The following is an 18,135-nucleotide window of genomic DNA, read 5'->3' on the forward strand; positions in this document are numbered from 1 at the left end:
GACGGTGCGCGTGCACGTCAATCTTCGGTGTCCACAACTGACAGGTGTTCTTTGGGTGTGTATGAAACGGACTGTGAGAAACCAGAGCCGCGTCTGCCTTAGAATGTTTACGAGTGTCTCCGAGTGAGTTGTCTGGGGGGCAGCGGGTGCACACTGACCTTTATTGGTGTGTGTGCGTGCGTATGTGTGTGTTTGCCCCCCCAACCCTGGTAACACAATCTGTCTCAAGGACCAGAGTGCTGTGTCCCTCCTCTGTCTGTCTGCAACCCGCTGCTACCATTCCTCCCTCCTATAGCTCCCAGATCCGGTCGCAGCCTCCTGTCTGTCCGCTCTGTCTGCTTCCCCCTCCGCCGTCATTCATCCTTTCATCTCGCTTTATTCCGACCTTTAACCGCAAATCTGTGTCAACTGACACCTGCGTGGAAGCACATCTGTCTGAACCTCCCGCCCCCCGGGCCCCCCTTTTGCCGTTCACTCTCCCTCACACAAACGCACATGCTGTCATCAAATAGTTTGTGGTGCATGCATGTGTGCTAGTGCATGCTCGTGCGCGTGTCTGCAGGGGGCTATGTCACGGTTTGCAATCTTATTGATTTTGCCTGTTTCCTTTTCTTGTGCTTGTGTTGGATGTCTGAAGGTTGCCTATACTGTGCTGCACTAATGTGGTATAGATTGCTTTTCCGTGTGTGTGTGTGTGTGTGTGTGTGTGTGTGTGTGTGTGTGTGTGTGTGTGTGTGTGTGTGTGTGTGTGTGTGTGTGTGTGTGTGTGCACGCGTGCGAGAGCGTTGGGTGTGGCAACGCAAGAGGTCATGAGACAGGCTGACTCGATCTCCCACAGGATCTGTATCACCGATGTATAGAATTACAAGCTTCACTGTGTGTGTGTGTGTGTGTGTGTGTGTGTGTGTGTGTGTGTGTGTGTGTGTGTGTGTGTGTGTCTCCAAGGGTCATCACTAGCTTTGTTTCCAATACATTTTTTCACCAAATACAAGCAATTTTTCTGTAATTTCGACAAAGTACAATTGCGATTTGCAGGTGTTTCCATTGAAGGGTGTGAAGATCATAAGCCACAATTCTCATCAAATCTCGATTTACGAGGATCACGTTTGCGATTGTTTGTTTACCTTTGTTTGCTGGCAAGAGTGGTTGTTATATTTTTCTCTTTGATGACTTGTACAAAATATTCCGTCTCCTCCTCCGTCCACAAATAGCGCGCCATTTTTACTTGAAGTGAACTGGTCACGTGACCCCAGTCACGTTTTGCGTTAATGCGAAAAAGGTGTTTCTATGACACTTTTGCAATATGCCTTTATATCGATAAGTCTGAAATACAACCTCATGAGAGTGTCAAAACCTCTTAGCCATATTTGGGAGGTTTTCGAAATTTAGCCGTTTCCATTACCCGTTTTTATTGCGATATTTAAGTTTTGTGCAATTCTAGAGGTCATGGAAACGCAGCTAGTGCTTGGTCAAGACAGGGAGCTCACAATGCTAAATGTGTTAATGGGCAGCACCGAATGGTTATGCATCCAAGTGGCATTGATGAGACAGGTGACGGATGCAGGCCAATAAGTGTAGGTGGTTTGAATATATCACACCCATGCTGTTGGCTCTAACAAGCTGCGCAGACCAAACTAGAGTCCTTTGGCTACAGAACGCCGTCCGGTAAGTCTTTGTTTTCCTGCTCAGCGCTACAGCTCGACTCCTCGGAGTCTCCTTCATCACGCCGAGGTATGCGGCCACTTGTGTCGCTTTGACTTTGCTTCAAAGTTTCCAATCACATAAAGCGGAGCGAGGTCGCTGCACTTTGTGCCGTGGAGGCGGTGTGTTTGCTGTCTCCAGGAGATGTGTTTGAGTGTGTCCTTGCCATATGGTAAGCGTACCAGTCCATAGTGCAAACACACCTCGGCTCGCTGCCTCCCATGGCTGCACTGAACAGCAGTCTGCCTGGAAGATACAAAGAGCCCTAATAGGAGGATCACACACGCTCTGTGTTGTGTATTGCTGCAAGGCTCGTTGAGCAACATGGGGTGTGTGTTTTTGTTTTTTGTGTGCAAGTGGTGGCACATATCTAAAATGTTTGGGATTTTTGCAGGCTGAAATAAGACATCTTCCTTTTTTCTGTGCTGCAGAGACGAGTTCAGAATGCAAACTCTTCCGTGTTTTAACAACCCGCTGATGTGAATACGTGTGTAATTCAAAGCTTGATGTTTTTTCACACTTGCTAATGGGGTAGAAGCTCAATATCTGTGTGGCTGGATACACAGATTTTACTCTTTTTTTGATGTCTTTGCACCAAAGGCTGTTCAAGGTATTTATCAAAGAGTTGCATGTGTGCTTGCCTGAGCCAGAGACACACAAAGGGAGATAAAGCAAAGGGAGAGTGAGGGCAGGTACAGAACATTTCACATCATAAATAATGTCAGAAACATTGGTGCCTGCTAGCCAGCCAGTGCTCACGGTAGCGTGAAATCTGCTCTCGCCTCCTCCTGCTCCTCCTCCTCCTCCTTCCCTATCTTCCCCTCCCAACCACACTCCCTCCCTCCCTCTCTCTCTCTCTCTCTCTCTCTCTCTCTCTCTCTCTCTCTCTCTCCGTATATGTGTGTGTGTGCACGCATGGGGTAATTGAGGTGTGTGACCTTGCTGTAGGCCTGGCAGGTGTGAAGAGAGGGATGGGGGGGGGAGTAGGGGATGAGATGAATAGACGGGTGGGTGGAGGAGGAGAGGAGGAGGTGGAGGGCTCTGCTGTTGCGTGTTGGCAGACTGATTGCCAGCCAGCCAGCCGGCTTGCATACATATATATGGTAATGGTTGACATTCCGTAGTGGAAATAAATACAAGTGATTGTGCGCGTGGGCGCGGGAGGAAGCGCCTTCGTCTGCCGTGCGTTCTCATGTAATGCAACTTGAAATTGAGATCATGTGCGAGTGTGTGGGCGTTGTGTAAGCGAGCAGACAAGATGGCACATATAAAATTCTCTATATGGTGCAATGGGTGCACATATCTCTGGCCATATGTCCCCTTTAAAGTTTCTCGATTGTACTGTAATGTGCCTTTTATGAACACTCTAAATCAATAGGAGCACCTGTCCAGGTTAGTGTCGACCCTGGTGTTGGTTTGATGTAAGGCAAAACCGACTAATTGTTTATCAGAATGAACCCAATTAAGAAGGGGATATTTTTTCAAAGCATACTGTTGTCTCAAGGGTGCACAGTTGCCCCCCCCTTTCTGATGTTACTAGATAAGCCCAGGGTGTTTGTACAGCCGAGCTGAACCAAGTTTATTTCAACCAAGTTAAAGTCAACTCAGAGCCCGCACTGATAAAGTACACACTTCTGCCTGTAATTGTTGGTGAAGGAGGGCAAAGCAGCTGCAGAGTTTTTTTGTTGTTTTTTTTTAATGACGACGCAGATGCAATTTCAGCATCTTTTCAAATGGCCAACTCGTAAAAAAAGTCTTTGCTCTGATCATGAAAACTGTAGAAGAGGCAGTCGTTTAGGCTAATTGATTTGTACTATGCGCACATCAGTGCAGGCTTCTCCCTTTTTTTTTTTGTCTTATTAATGTACGAGAAGCTGTTGAAGGTGGCCGCACTCGTGTCCCACTCTGCATCTGTTCTCACTTCATTAAGTCCATTAAAGCATGTGTGCCAAGATTCCCACAGTAATAAGCCTTTAATCATGGCTGTGTACGACACTTCCTCTCACCCGCGTCCCCACTGTAAGTCATTACTCATGACTGTGGTCCGTTCGCCATGAATAACACCAGCAGTTCTTATTTCTTCCTGGGTTATTTTAGAAACCAGTGAACAGTAGTATTCCAGCAGAGCGTGTTTCATAATCACATCATCATTATCTTTTGTGCACTTATCAATCAAGACCTTGGCTGTCAAGAATTCACACCACTGCTGACATCTTTGGCTCATTTATTTTTTTTTGTGGCTCTTTAGTTTTGAATTTGAACGAACCTTCCATAACATGAAAATAAAATGGAATGAAATTTGAAAAGAAACACTGTAATAGATTTTAGTGAGTCCTCTGTTTCCATCATCCTGCTGAACTGACGCTTTGTTGCAGGCCGGAGGCACATCAGGTAAAGTGATTTTGGCATAACAGAAAGTATTTCTAAACATATTTTATTTAATATTTTAAAAATAATTATATAATAAATAAAAATCATCAATCAAAAAAAAAAAAAATGTTAGAATCTGACCAATGCAAAGCTTCCATTGAGATGCAATGCTCTGAGTGCACTAAGGGAGCAGTCGTGGTCTCGCTGACGTTTTACGCTCCACAAATTCCTTTCCATGTGCCTCTGCGAGCTCTCCATCATCTCCCTCAGCACAGCAGTGTGGAAACAGAGCCAGGAGGCAGCCCATCCCCCCGCTCTCTCTCTCTCTCTCTCTCTCTCTCTCTCTCTCGCTTTCTCCTCCTCCTCCTCTCTTCACGCTGCGCCCTCCTCCCCACGGCTTCCAGCACAGTAGCACATTGCATCTGTGTCATGTCACTGAGTTCTGGCGTCCCAGAGTAACCCCCACCCTCCCATCGCTCAGCCTTCTCTCTCTCCCCCTCTCCCTAACTCTCTTTCTCTCTCTCTCTCTCTCTCTCTCTCTCTCTCTCTCTCTCTCTCTCTCTCTCTCTCTCTCCCTCTCTCCCGTCCTTGCGCGGCCCGTGAGGCTGTCATCCTCGATCTCTTCATCCTTCTCCACCCAACTCATCCCATGTTTCTGTCTCCTTTCTCTCGGAATGAACTCGGACGCGCCGCTGCCTCCCCTCGTGTGTGCACGAGGCGCATACACACACACAAACGCGTAACTGTCTCCGTGCATATATTAATAGATCCAAGCAGCCGAGCTGGTTCCTGCATGCATAATGTATCCCGCTGGCAGCGACACTGTGTGTTTGCGCGTGAGTGCGCGCCTGCACGCGCGCACGCACGCCCCCGCACCCCCAGAGACGCACAGACGGACAGGTGTGGACCAGATTGAGTTCCGCCTCATTTCCTCTATCCTGTGCAGCTGGTCAAGGACACAGAGAGAGAGAGAGAGACGCAGACACACAAAGGCATGTCTTGTCCACTTAGTGGAAGCGCAGAGGTAAAGCCACATTGTCCACATTTGAATATACGAGCTATAGGAGGATCACAATCCAAGGTTGGCGTCAGTGGATGGTGTGTGTGTGTGTGTGTGTGTGTGTGTGTGTGTGTGTGTGTGTGTGTGTGTGTGTGTGTGTGTGTGTGTGTGTGTGTGTGTGTGTGTGTGTGTGTGTGTGGCTGCAGCCTCCTGCTCAGGTCCTATGGAAGAGGATTACAGCAGTGATTACGGCACATTTAGCGGCATATTTCCATGGCGACACTGTTGGATTTGCCAGAGTTGGTAATGTACCCCTCCCCCACCGCCCAGTATAAAAATGTTCAAGATCCGCCCACTTGTGTACTATTCCCAGTCTGTCTCTCTTGCGTAAATACACACACTCACACCTTCAGCTCAACATTTTTAGGTTTTTCTGACTCATGGAGCTGTGTTCAGTCCAATATCATTTGATCATGGGACCCACTTTGGCATTCTCGGCTGATATCAGCACCTCTTCCTGTGATGTCACAACATGTATCCCCCCTCCCCCCTTCCAAGGATCCACTAATTGGTCATCAAACTGGTTTTATGACTCTTAGTACTTTCTCCTACTTTAATCTTCCAGTTTTATTTCAGACACTCAGCTGATTTATTCCATCTGCACTCGCAGCCTGAGAGTCGGCTCCTCCATCACCGATATTACAGTCGGCCAAAGGCAAGGGGGCTGTAAGAGTAATGAAAAGAATGGCTTTGTTTCCACCGAGATGTCCGATATTGTAGAATGCTGTTCAAAACTTAAATTGGTAATATTGACTTCAAGTCTAATGTGTTTATTTTGTGTGTGTGTGTCGGGAGTGATGACAGAGATAACTGTTTTGTGTGTGTGCGTGCGTGCGTGCGTGTGTGTTCCTGCAGAGCCACACTGTCGCTTCTTCTGCAGTCTGCCTCCTTGCATTTCTGCATTCATACACCTGCATACATCACTTCATTGTCAAGGAAATTCTTCTCAATGAATTCATGTGTTTCGGCGGGCGTCATACTGACACAAACACACACACACACACACACACACACACACACACACACACACACACAATTTAAGAAGCCCTTTATTGATCCCACGGTGGGAAAATTTGCATAATTACAGCAGCTAAAGCTGTACAGTGCAAAAAGATCGAGCAGATCAAGAATTATATTAATTAAATAAATAGGCAATAAAAAATAAAAATAAAACATCTGTAGGTATAAACGGAAAAAGTAAAAACAAGATATTTACATCTTATGGACAGTTGAATTTACATCTGCTATCTACATACTGAAAAAAAGTAAGTCTTTATTGCACCTTGAGAAAAACATGTACAGCTGTTAATCCTCACAAACCCGCACCTTGCCTGTAATGCAGCCTGCAGGGTGAGATATCACAGCCAGAGCCTTTTGTTTTTGTTTTTTAAGGAATTATATTGTGTTTTCAGGTGAATGCACGCACGCACACTCTGAAAGTACGGTAGTCTGTCTAGGGCTGTGTCAGGTATGTGACAGTTACATGCCATTGTGCAATTGGATAGTACAGTTTGGCACCTCTGAACTGGTATGTGGGCTTGGCAGGACTTGCAGGGCCACACACACACACTCACACGCACACGCACACACACATGCATGCACGCTGCACAGGAGTCATGAGTGCATCATGGTCTACCGCCTCCAGCCATGGACGCACTCCTCACATTTCATTGCTCAGACTCAAACACATCTAGACACACTTCTTTTTAAACTGGAGCCTCCAATTAATGTATTGAGTTCAGTTTGCATGCAGATGATGCCTCAGGCCACATTTCTCAGATTGCATCTGTGTGTGTGTGTGTGTGTGTGCGTTTGCAGCCTGTTATGGCACGCTCACTGCCCGTCCTGCGTCTTGAAGTCTGTTAACTGTGGGCTTTGGGGTCACCAGCAGCATCAGTTGGCACTTGGGCACGAGTTGAATGTCGGAATTCAGTTCTGCATGCACACTATTCTCATTCACGACCCATTCATGTGTTTATTCGGCCACAAGAAGGGCTCCGCTCAGATTCTCGGTCAAGTGTGTATTCCATTATGTTGTTGTGATGTCTAGGCAATGCACTCACACCATTCTAGTTGTTGTTGTTGCTGCTGCTGAGGCATGGTTGTAGCCCCTCCTAAGACCCTTGCTGACCTGAGCTCACATTGCTCTAACTCCAGCTGTCCTGGAGCACAGTCGCCTCCTGTCCATGCTGCACGTCATAACATCACAACACACTTCACGTCACTGTAACGTCACGGTGAAGCAACATTGCGCTGCAGCGACAGTAGATTTGTCGAACAGACTGACGCTGACTAACTTTGTGATGGTGGAGATGTTTAGTTCTTGTGACCGACTTCACAGTGTTCACGTGAACCTCAACCAGTTAACCGAGGAAGCGTCCCAGCCAGGCTGACAAACTGGTCTTTGTGGAAAAAACGTGCTTTGGCTCAGTTGAAGATTTCAGTTCCTCAACATTCTCCAAAGGGTTTAGGTTCCCCTTTGAGCTTAAAACACACATACAACTGCTTAAAAACCCCAAAGTTTGAAAGCCGATGCAGTTGAGAGACCCTAAGTTTGCTGCACACAATTTTTTTAACCCGGGAGGATTGTGTTTGGCTCCGTCTTTGTGTGTGACTTTGGTCCCAGTTAGGTTTACGAGCCAGAGCTGCAGTGTTTGATGGCAAAACCCGCAGTTAATTTGGGTGAGTGACGTCACAAGAACGTCGTCAGGGCTTCCGCCTACAGCTGTGAAGCCGCGAAGGACGCACACTGGTCGGCTGCGGCGCTGCAGCCCAGAGAGGACTGAGGCTGAAGAAGGTGACGCTCCACAAACACGCCTGCACGCACGGCTGCACAGACGTATCTCGCGAGCACGATCCGAACAGTCTGAGCTCTTGATTTTTCATTTTTATTTTCATTTTTCTGCCAGCCGTGGCCGTGGCCAGGCTGCTTTCATTAGCATCCGTCTAGACGCAATTTATGACCAACTGTTTCGTCTTGTCTTCTCTCTGTCTCGTCCTCTTCCTCTTCTCTGGCTTCTGGAGTTCTCAGACGGCGGCGGCGGCGGTGGCGGTGGCTCGAGTCTGTCTGTCACCCTCCCCCTCAATGTGCGCGTTCCTCCGCTGCCTCCGCAAAGGGGAAGTCTGTCTCTTCTGCCGCTTTGTCGCTCCGCCGCGCACGTGCGTGGGAGTCTGAGTCGCTGCGGAGAGGGGGGGTAATGACGGTGACCTTTTTGCCGGAGATATGTGGCAGAGGTTCTGCCACCCAAACAGCCCCGACCGCAGTGGAGGTGACACTCCTCCTCCCAGCCTTCTGACCGCCTGCCGGCTTCTCGCTGTGCAAACACATGCGTGTTTACAGAGAGATCAGACAGAAAAACAAGGACTCTTTTCTTTTTCTCACCCGATCCATACAGCAGAATACGAGACATCATTCCACCGGGTTCTCATTGTGTATTTTATGAAATGAGGCCTGATTGTTGCTTTTTTTTTTACTTTTTAAGTTTTGGCCACCAATGAGTTATAACCACATATAAGGGTAAGAAAGAAGTCAGTCTATCCTGTCGTCCACTTCAAAGTTTTTTTTAAGTTTTCAAACTGTTCACTGAGAGGCGTTGGAAAGTGTTTTCTCAAGGAGAAAAGTATTTACAACCAGCAGCACTGACCTTCGAGAACCGGTAATTTGTGTGTGTGTGTGTGTGTGTGTGTGTGTGTGTGTGTGTGTGTGTGTGTGTGTGTGTGTGTGTGTGTGTGTGTGTGTGTGTGTGTGTGTGTGTGTGTGTGTGTGTGTGCGCGCGCGCGCGTGCATGCCCGCGCGCGTGTGTGTGTGGTATGAAGCTTGCTGCCCTGACATGAAGCAACCAACTGAATCACTGGTGACTAAAGGCAGGAGCAGTTGCAGGGCCGAATTACTCACGCCATGCAGGCTCGTACAGGTCCAGGTGTGTGTGTGTGTGTGTGTGTGTGTGTGTGTGTGTGTGTGTGTGTGTGTGTGTGTGTGTGTGTGTGTGTGTGTGTGTGTGTGTGTTAAGTAAATTGAACCCTAGGCCAATGCGTACAACCCAGCAGGCTCTTAAATCATGCTCGTGCGATTTACACAATTGCATCCTTTGTGTTAATTGTTTTGCATTGTGTGCAACTACAGTTTGCTGATCGCATTCCAACAGCTCATGCGCCACACGTTGACAGGTAACGCTGTTTTATGTTTCAGATGTTCAGACTTTTTACACAAATCTACATAATTTTCAGTTTTTCAGTCAAAGTTTTGGGTCAGGATCCCCCACAGAAGCCAGGGCAGCCAGCTGAGCGAGTTCTTCATCCTCTTATACTGAAGACACATTGGCTCACACAAGTATTTAGGATTTCTTGTCTGTGGATTTGCTGGTGTGGTATCACTGATTTTATAGGTGCTGTCTTGTGTCTTGTGTCTCTGTCTTGTGTTTGGGGGATTTGACAGTAAAAACAGTTGAGTTTGTCCTCGTCTTTGTGGCCTCCCACATTTTAAAATCAACCAATAGTTGGTCATGAGCTGGTGTGTGGGACCAGTTTTAATCAAGATGGTCTTATGTGCCTTGCGTTGCGTTGCCCATCCCCCCCTCAAGGTCTCTTCCACCTTATCTTTTCAGTCTCCTCCTTATTGCTCACTCTCTCGCACAGCCCTGATATTGATCAGGGTCAAATGATAATGTCAAAGCCTGTGACCTTTATTTTTAGTGTCAGCAAAGAGCATATTCTGCCTTTGCACCGCCTCCCCCCTCGATGCTCAAACTTGTTTTCGCTGGCCTGCCTTCTTTTCACGCAACCGCTCCTGCCCACCACGTCATTCTTTCACACCCCACCCACAGAAAGGCACACACACACAAACGGCTTACCTTCACAGTTCGGCCAGCTGTGGCCCTTCAGGGAGCATAACCTTTAACCTCCAGTTCAAAGGCCTGCCTGCCAGATCAGTGAGGGCAGAGCCAGCTATATCTGTCTGGTATTTACACAACTGTCCTCAACACACACACAAACACACACACACACACACACACACACACACACACACACTGCCTCGGGCTATGTGTATTGCCTTGCCTTCACGAGTACCAACCTAACCCAGAGAAACATACAAGAGCTGCAATGTCTTGGTGTGTTTTATGTCTCCGTCCCAAAGGAGGAGTGAGGGGGCGGTGGGGCCGGGGAAACATCCCAGAAGAAAAAATATGGAAAAATGAGACATAGAATGACAATGGTTTACTTATCTCAAGCAGCTTGAGTTTGCACGGTATAGAGTTACCAGTCAGACTAGTCCTTCTTTTGTACTGCATATCATCTTTAGTATATAATAGTTTAGTCTGGGTTGAGATGAATAAGTTATGACGCCTGGCCCGTGAAAGTTTGTCAAACCAGGGTGCATATGAGGTGAGTACGAAAGAGGACTAGGGCCACAAGAAGAGAAGAAATATCACAGGAAGGAGATTTTTTGTTTTCATTTCAAGTTTTAAGTTGAAATTTCGTGAATAAAGTCAAAATTTCATGAAAAAAGTCGACGTAAAAAAGACGAAATTTCGTGAATGAAGTCGACTTAAAAAAAAAAGGGCGGTGAGTAGACTAGATGGATGGTGGATTAACCCAGTTACCCACAGTATTCTCAACATTTTGACTCACTTCACGTTGACATGAAGTGCAAAAATGTTGTCCTTTTTTTTGACGTCAACTCTATTCTCAAAAATTTCAACTTTATTCTCGAATTGGAAACTTGGAAAAAATATTCTCTTTTTTTTTTCTCTTCTTGTGGCCCTAATCCTCTTCCGTAGGTGAGAGACGCTGGGTGAAAGTGATGTAAAGCGAAATGCTTCTTAACAAAACAAAAATCAGCATCTGATTACATGAGAGGAAATTATAGCGTGTGTGTGTCTTTGATAGTTTGCACGTGTACGTGTGTAACTCTAGTCAGGTAGTACATGTCCTCAGGGTGCAACCAGAGGTGTGTTTTCTTTTTCATGTTTCTGTTGGTGGGGGGTTTGGAGGGGGCACCACAGTGCCACCTGTTCTCAGTCATGTGGCCCCAGCGCCGACACCGTGAATCGGTGAACAGGCGGCACATGGGGAAAGCACACACACACACACACACACATATGGCCACAGCGCTGATCCAGGCCCTGCTGGTGTCTAGTTTGGCTGACACAGGCGTGGTTCAACAAGGAGAGCTGAACGACCGATCAACAACTTCGTGAGGCTGGGGCTCTTTGTGCAAGTGGAAGAACCTGCTGGTCTTTGAACCCTCGGCTCGAGGGCTGAACAATCAGTGACCGCTGTTGCAACTCACACTGGAATCTCGCAGGTTTAAGTCTGAACTTTAAAAAGACGGTGTTCCAAAAGAAACTTATATTTGTGCTTGGGTGTCTTCATGCACCAGCCTGCATTATGAAGGTGATGTCCAGCTCTTGTTTGGCCTGCAGCCTGACCTTCATTCTTCCACGCTGTCTTCCAGGAGGTGGGACGTGTCATGGTGGCCTGCTGAAAGTGAATGCTACACAACACGTGACCAGCAGGTACGTTTCTCTTTTTTTCTGCTCTGCTCTCTAAAATCACAAATATCTTATCATTCTCATGTATATTATGATTGTTTTATGAGTCCTCAATAAACTTTATGGCGTGTTTTGAAAATAGTTATCCTCATACTTTGAAAAAAAAATAAAAAATGGGCCACGAACAAGCTCTATTGTTGAGTGTGTTGGTTACACACGAAGGGCAACAAGGCGAGATGTGCCGCGGGGAATTAGAAAGGCGGGAGCGGGATTCCAAGACAGACATCACACACACACACACCCATTCATTAGTTGGAAAGGTAGTGGGTTGTGAAATCATGGGTGTGAGAGATTGCCACTTTCCGGTACCTTTCCTTTGAATGGCATGTTGGTGAAGTCAACTAGTCGTGCAGTTCAAAGCCTATGAGTCTGATATCCGACAATATGATGCTGTGGAGAAACACAAAATACAGTGTTTTTTTGTTTTTTTATCATTCACATGATTTTTTTTTTTGTTGTGCTGAAAGGAGTTTCTATTAGCAGTTGATTACATAAAAAAAGAAAAGAAAATCTCCTCCACTTGACTGTATTGACCAGCACTGTTATCCAAACCCCTCCCTTTCCTTCTTTTGTGTTTTCACATAAATGAGGATTTGTTTGACTGGCTGTCAATGCTAGTATGGTTCAAACTAAAACACTTTGCAACAGTGTTCTAAGCAACCACTCTGGCTTTTGCAATAAGGAGGCACCAGTGTGCCTCCCTCTTATCTGCTCTAGTCCAGTTAAAGGAAATACACTTGGTTTGGATGTTTTTTTTGTAAACTTTATGAACTTTTTTTGCTTTAAATTTTAACTCAAAATTGTGACGGTCAGCTCATACCTGTATCTCCTTTTGTTCAGTGGAGGTTGAGTGAATGCTACACCTGTTTCCACATAACAAGATCTCAACCACAGTCAGTGCATTTACATGCACTCTAGATAATTGGAATATTACCTCACTCCAAGTTCACATGCTGAGGAAATAATTCAATTATTGGCTAAAGTATGTCTGCCACCGCGACTTTGGTTGCGAAATTTAATGAGAAAAACATTATGGCAGATCCGTAGCACGTGCAAAACACATACTCCTATTTCTACAGGAGATGTCCATATACACAATGTCAATTTTTATTTTTGTCATTTTCATAATCTTGCTCCGATCATGAAACTTATCATGATCGGAGCAAGGCAATACGCTCCCGATTCTTAGAGAGTGCACTCCCGGATACAGGATGTGAAGAGCCACCTGAACACCACAAGCTGCGAAAAGTGGAGTTTACGTTCTCATCCTTCAGTCTCAGCAGGACTGAAGTGCTCTCTTATCTTTAAGCCAACATCAGGATTAGTGTTTGCGTTTGAGAATCTAGTGGGAGAGAGAGAGAGAGAGAGAGAGAGAGAGAGAGAGAGAGAGAGAGAGAGAGAGAGAGAGACCGGGTATTTGCCGCTCTTTTCTCAAGTAAGGTCCCTAATTATCAGGGTTGCAGTGCTCGCTGCTGTGTGTGGGTGCGCTGAGCCACTCTGTCTGACTGCCTCCCTCCCTGCCTGCCTGCCATCTCTGCCTCGCGTTGTGACTGTTGCTCGAGTGCGTGCAAGGAGGTGACTATTATCGTGTCTGCCGGTTTCTCGGCGTACCCAAAAGGTTGACTCATGCCGATTCACATGTGCACACTCGCAAACACGGTCCTACACACAGTCCTACATATCAGAGGCTGAGAAGCACCATCTGTGCCAGGAACACGGACTCCTACAACCGTAGAGCACAGTCACACTTGTACATTGCCTTCTTTCTTCCCAGCACTGTTGCATGCTGTTTATTCTTTTAATGTGTGGCGGAATGGTGAGAATTTATAGGGCCACACTCATGGAAGAGCTGCTAAATATATATTTTGTAGTGTGAGAACCGATCCATCCTTGTGCTTGTTCCCTTTAATTACACGCAAAGTGTTCACCACACATACATGTGACCAGCTAGGCCTCAGCCTGCCATACATTAACACAGGATTCTTGCCACGTGTAGGAACCAGGAGATCTTTAACCGAGTGATCTCAACATTAGCATACATTTAAATATCATCAGACTCCTGTTTCATCAAGGTCACTCTGAGGAAACAGCTGATTAAGGGTGTTTCCCAATGGCCTTGGGTGTCGCCCACATCAATCAGCAGCCTTCTTCCTGTTCTCTTTGAAGGCACAATCACCTTTCACCACGCTCTTTCCACCGTGTCGCACGTTCATCGTGACACGCCTGGAGCCAATTGCACAGTGTGAGATACTTCGAGATGCTCTCCCAACTCTAACTCCAACTGGCGGTAGGAGATACGTCCTCATCTCACCCTGAGAGCGAAATAACGGCTGTTAAGATAAATACACACACACAGAGGACACCGCCGCTTACGCAGCAGTAAACATTGGCGGCGTGAGCAAGCGTATCATTTGAAGAGAGCCGTCAGTCTATTTTTGTGCAAGAGTGACGACACATAAAAAGAATAGAGCACGTACGCACCAGCAGAAGCAGATAATGTGCAGCCCATACAGCGTGTATGGTTTACAGCTCTCTGAAAGGTAATTAAGGAGCGCAGTGCAGCCTTCCAGAGTATAATAGCTTCCAGATGATGTTATAAAAATGTCTCTGGCATAAAATGGCTTTCTGTATTATAATACACATACTTTTATATATCGTAAAAGGTGTAGGTTTTTGCTAAGTATGTAATTACATCATCTGGGATTTAATTACCTTAGTGTTTTTTACAACTTCCATCCATTGGCAGAGGTAATTTATAGCATATTCCTCCTCTCACATCTCTTTTTTTTTAGTGAACTAACAGCTGTACTTAATGAATCATAATCTTGATACATTGCTGAATGAGCTGTATATTTCCCCGCATACAGCCTTCTGTGAATGGGGGGGAAAGCCGTATACAAGGACACTGCGTCCCATTGTCATGAACGGCCCTGTTGTGCTGCATCCTGCTGCACTGTCAACACAAAACATGTCACTTGTTTGTTTGTTTTCTGTCACTTGACAATATATTCATCATTGCGGTACATGTGTCACATGCTCTGCTCTTACTTCTTCTGGGATTTGACTCAAGCGCATACATATTTCATCACAAAAGTATCAATAGCTTTCTGTTATCTGCAAACACATACAGATACAAAAACAGTTATGACAGTAAGAATACCATTTTTTTTGTACTTAATATTTATGTTGTGTTAAATAGTTCTTTCATTTTTGTTAGAAGTTTATAATTATAAGCTGTGTGCGTAAGATGTGTCTCAGCATCATCTGTGACACAGTGCCATCCTCCCTGCCACTACTAATTTGGCTTCCCATTGTCCTTGCTGAGGCAGCACTACCTAAATATAACCACTGCTTGTCGTGTGTGTGTGTGTGTGTGTGTGTGTGTGTGTGTGTGTGTGTGTGTGTGTGTGTGTGTGTGTGTGTGTGTGTGTGTGTGTGTGTGTGTGTAACACGCACCATTGGCCACTTGGCTTTATTAGAGTACAGGATGGTCACTTTGGCAACACAAAGCCGGAACAAATGTTTCCGGTCTTGCAGAGATCTGTTTGTGTTTTACAAATCCTCATGGCAGGAAGCTTGACAGCTGCATCTAAGAATATGACGAAATAAAAGTCTATTTTAAGAGTCAAAGTTTACAAGATTTTTAGTTCTCCTACTAAACAGCGTGCAGACTTTATTTTTGGCATACACACAACTCTGTGGTGTCTATTTATTTTAATTTTGCTCCCTGCAAATCTTAAAAGAAAAAAAACCTTTGAAGTATATAAAGTGTATCTCAAAGTGTACTGTATACACGCTATATAACAGTCTTTACTGAGTACTACACCTCATGAGAGAATAGTGACTTTGTCTCATTGACTTTCCTGTGTAAATGTGTGGCAGAGTATTACGCACTGACAGTGAATATATCCTATTTATTAGATCAAGATAAATAGTTCAGATCTTTCATCAATATTTCATAAATGAAATAATTCCAACAGGAAGCATCACTGCATGCATGTATTTGTTTACAGAATAACAAAAGTAGTCTCTCAGTCACATAAAAACTGGTTTCAGAAGTGGCTTAGCAAGATTACAAAAAGCCCTTAATGCCTAATTTTCCAATTTTTCCTCCACACAGTTACAGGGAGCTTTATACCAATGTACAATGTCCTTTTAATAGATCCACTGAAAGGGGGCCATCTGAACTGAAACTAAAGGGATGATTAGACTGCATGAAGTACTTGAAGTACTTGAAGATGTTCCTAATTTAATTTTAATTTTCAAAACTTATTTAACTGAAAAATATAAAAGATTGTGTTTTAAAACACATCTGTGCTTGTTTGATTAGACATATAACCCTAATAACATGTCTGAACGTGTCAATGAACTCAACAGCAGTGAGAAACATATCCTGCGCTAAATGTATGCAGTTTGTGACGTCACAAAGAGAATTGAACTGTCATCAAAAAAAAGTTAGAATCCCACTTAACTCCCATGTGTATAAATATATGGATGAATTAATCGCAGCAGGCAGCTCCACTGCTGTCTCTTGTTGTTGTTGTTGTTGTTGTCGTTGTTGTTATGTGGGGGTTCGGAAGAATAACTGCTATAGAAACCTTCAAAATATTCGTTGTTGGATTCGTGACTATTTTTAGCTCCCTGGCTCTTATTCAAACTGCGTGAGATAGTCCCGCGGTAACACAGCTCGGGAGGCTGCTCTCTATTCTCACCCAAAAATAGACGCTCGACGCGGATACATGTGCGAGTCTGCCAACATCAACTCGCAGCCGGGAGAATAAAGCCGTGCCAGTTTGCGCTGTCAGGGAATTCCGGGGCCGTGCGCTGTGACGTCACGGGCAGGCGGGCGAGTCTGTGAGTGTGTGTGTGTACGCCTCTGTCTTGGTGTGTGCGTGTGTGGAGTGTTGCGTGGCTCCGGTCCCTTTAAAGCCGAGCTCAGCGCAACTCGATCCCTGGCCGGTTTGTTTGAGAGAGCGAGAGCGCGACGAGAGGAGCTCGCCGCGGAGGAACACGCTATAGAGACGCCGCTGCCGCATCACAGGGAATAAAATCCGGAGAAACGTCTAAAGGAGGACTTCGACATCGAGTCGCGATTTCCCAAAACCCACTCGAACAGAGAGAGACCCCCAGCGTTCGCCAGGAACCGACGGGCAGAAGATTAAAGAGCCGCTGCCCGGGTCAGACAGACACGCGAACGTGAGGAGAGTAGTGCCGAGGAGTGGACCCGGACCGCCGGACTGTACACTTCTTCTCATCTGGGGATTATTTTGTATCGGGAGCGCAGCGGCGGAGGCACCTCGCCGGGACGGGTGAGTGAGTGAGCGAGCTCGGCCATTTAAATGAAAGGCGGCGTGTTTTGGGTTGTGAGGGGGTCAGTTAGCGATGAATGAAAAGTCTGTTGTTACAGTGAATCAGTGATGGTTTAACGCGTCGTGTTACTCTTTAGAACGTCAGTGAGATTCGTGGGGGAATTCGCCTGTTTCTCTCGTTCATCCCCCCGCCCCCAACCCGCGCGCAACTTTTAAAATCCCCACGCGTGCGTCGCGTCTTCCTCGCGTCTTTACCGGACGAGTTTATTCATCTTGTGCACGTGACTCAGACATTCCTTTGAATTAGCTTTGCGTAGAAAAGAATAAAGAGCCGCTCGCGGCATATGAAACAATTAAAATGCGGTCACCTTCCTTCCCTTCCAGGATGTGTTCGCATTGCTTACTATATTCAACACCGAATTAAACCTGCGGGTTGTCGCCGTTCCCGGTGTTGTACCACCTTTCGTGTTTCTGGATTTGTGTAGATGACATAATGATACAATCCTCGTGGTTGTCGGTAGTCTTCCATGTAAACTCCTGACCGTCCCGTGGTGGCCGTGAAGGAGGCGGGGAGTAGCTGGAGGACAGGGCAGAGAGAGAAGAACTGCCTGTGTAAGGAGATCTCACGCCATTGTGTGTGTGTGTGTGTGTGTGTGTGTGTGTGTGTGTGTGTGTGTGTGTGTGTGTGTGTGTGTGTGTGTGTGTGTGTTGGGGGGGGGGGGTGTCACCGAGGTCGGCAGCCATATAAAGTGAATGGATGACTGCTGCTACCGCCGCCGCTGCCCCTCCTCCACCACCTCCTCCTCCTCCCCCACCTCCTCCTCCTCCCCAGTCAATCCTCACGCACAAAGAGGCGGATTCAAAGGAGGCGATTTGCATCACCTCTCTCCTGCTTTCTGGGGGGATGTTGGGGGGATGGGCGGAGTGTTAAGGTCTGGCTTCCAGCAGCAGGAGCAGGAGGAGGAGGAGGGTGCGCACAAAGTCGGACCGCAAGGGCAATTGTTTTGTCTCTTGCAAACTACCATCCGAGTATCCCCTCCGACACCTGGACCTGGACACTCTGACTTTACGTGGTCAAGAAGTCAAGTTACAGCGCCGGAACTGGCGCCGGCAGCGCTTCTGAGGCTGTGGGTGTTTTTCTCGT

General features: G+C 46.4%; 1 protein-coding gene across 4 annotated transcripts in view; it reads left to right on the forward strand.

The window, feature by feature from the left end:
• kdm6ba (lysine (K)-specific demethylase 6B, a) overlaps positions 1-18,135 on the forward strand; it is an 81,638-nt gene that overhangs the window by 41,783 nt on the left and 21,720 nt on the right. For 2 of the 4 annotated variants that reach the window (XM_076034060.1, XM_076034058.1), the window contains one exon: positions 11,586-11,646. The gene's annotated coding sequence lies outside the window, so the exon portion shown is untranslated. Of the gene's footprint in view, positions 1-11,585; positions 11,647-16,566; positions 16,992-18,135 lie in introns of those variants that run through there. The other 2 variants (XM_076034059.1, XM_076034064.1) reach the window with 1 other exon arrangement.

Source organism: Nelusetta ayraudi, unplaced genomic scaffold, assembly GCF_046127955.1.
Source record: "Nelusetta ayraudi isolate G7.1 ecotype Tasmania unplaced genomic scaffold, CSIRO-AGI_Nayr_v1 ptg000042l, whole genome shotgun sequence".
NCBI lineage: Eukaryota > Metazoa > Chordata > Actinopteri > Tetraodontiformes > Monacanthidae > Nelusetta > Nelusetta ayraudi.